Source organism: Malurus melanocephalus, unplaced genomic scaffold (genome assembly GCF_030028575.1).
Source record: "Malurus melanocephalus ecotype Western Australia unplaced genomic scaffold, MMel_1.1 scaffold_496, whole genome shotgun sequence".
NCBI classification, from domain to species: Eukaryota; Metazoa; Chordata; class Aves; order Passeriformes; family Maluridae; genus Malurus; species Malurus melanocephalus.
The window spans coordinates 415,112-416,983 of NW_026623728.1; the positions used below are offsets into that span (position 1 = coordinate 415,112).

General features: G+C 39.0%; 1 protein-coding gene across 1 annotated transcript in view; it reads right to left on the reverse strand.

The window, feature by feature from the left end:
- Positions 1–1,872, reverse strand: part of TANC2 (tetratricopeptide repeat, ankyrin repeat and coiled-coil containing 2) — a 199,256-nt gene that overhangs the window by 116,048 nt on the left and 81,336 nt on the right. The window lies entirely within an intron of this gene.

Here is a 1,872-nt window from a genome sequence, read left to right on the forward strand (position 1 = left end):
GAGAGTCAGGATTTACAAGTCTGTGTTTCACCAGTTTTTGTGGTGTAAGTTCCCAGTATTTTTGATCAATCTACATAGAATCGAGGGCAGTATTTTATCTAGAAATAAAAGTATTTTATCTAGAAATAAAAGTATTTTATCTAGAAATAAAAGTAATTATAGGTTGGCCAAGTTTTCAGCAGTATTTTTCCTCTTAAAATTCAAAATGCTTTACAACGAAGCTGTGAACTCACAAAACATCCACAATTTATTACCTATTTCACACATATTAAAACTTCTTTCTCTTCCTCCACAGAGTAAATAAACACACAAACAAAACCACTGGAACAGCCCAAAATTTGTTTTGATCAGGAAGAATATTGGGCTTATCAAACCCTGGAATTTGGGCTCATTCATGGCTGAACTGGAACTTTAACAGTTTGCTTACGTAATAAATATAAATACAATATTACTGCAAAGTGCATATTTGAACTAATTTGAACTGATAAACTATTTCTTGGAGTTTTACAAAATTATCACAGAATTTTTCAGGTTGGAAAAGAACTTTAAGATGTCAAGTCCAACATCAACCCAGCATCACCACTAAACCACGTCCTTAAATGTCACATCCACACATTTTTGGAACCTTTTCAGGTTCAGTGACTCCACCACTGCCCCAGCCAATCTGTTCCAGGGCTGGACAATTTTAAAAATTTTTCCTAAACCAACCAAAATCTCCCACCTAAAGCTCCCCAGGCACAATTTGAGGCTGTTTCCTCTTGTCCTGCCAATGGTGACATTGGGACATCACCCATGGTACCATGGAAGGTCAGACACAGGAAAAAAACTGCTCCATTTCAGCTGGAGAATTTATCCAAGGATACTCAACTTCCTGAACCCACCAGCATGAAAAATACCCATCAACACCTGCAGACAGATTACAAGTGATAGACAAAAAGCTGGGAAAAATTWGGGATAACATTTCTATAGAGCAGAGAAACTTCTTCCACGCTGCAGAAATCTGCATTTCCAATTGCACCAGCTGATCCCGATGAAAATATTTCGCTCAGAAGTTTGTTCCTCCCAGAATTTAGAGGATTTTTTACCTTTTCCCCATCAATTCCCTCTCACATTGTATTTTTTTGCTATTTCCTGCAGCTCCTTCAGCCACAGTCACCAAAGTGAACTGGTACAGGATGGTGATTCTCGGGCAAGGATTTGCAAAAAAAAAAAAAATCTCCATTTCTTCTGGCAAAACCCATCCCTCTGCAGAAATGGGTGAAAGGGAACTCAGAGAGCTCCCAGCATCTGAGCTGCTCTGTCCCATGACAAAAAAACAAGGAAGACACAGGGAAGGACAAGGAGGGAAAGGAAAACTCTGACACAGCAGCGACTCCAGAATTCAGAGAAAGAAAGAGCAGCCACCCTGTCTGAGCCTCAAATGTCAGCAGTCATGGGATATGCACAACTAAAAACTCCCTGCTTCCATCCTAATTTTACTTGATTTTAAAACAGTAAACTTTAAAATAATTTAACGTCATTTTTAAAACAGTAATTGCAAGAATGTGAACAGGGCACAGATGACACTTCACAGAGCTTCAGGGTTTTTAACCATCGATTCTGATCCCCCTAATTGTGATCACAGCTTCAATCATTCAAAATMATTTCAGCCATGCAATGCTGGAATACTGCCAGCAAAGGACAATGCTCTGGAGAAAATAATGTCATTATTAGTCTGTTAGTACACCATGACAACAACAGGCTTGAGCCTAAATGAAAGGAAAATTATTGCTGCTGCAGTCCCAAAGAGAGAAGAAGTCAATGCACAGAGCACCTACTTCCAAAAAATACTGCTCAGTCTYGAAGATGGGTGAGAATCCAGCATTTTCACAA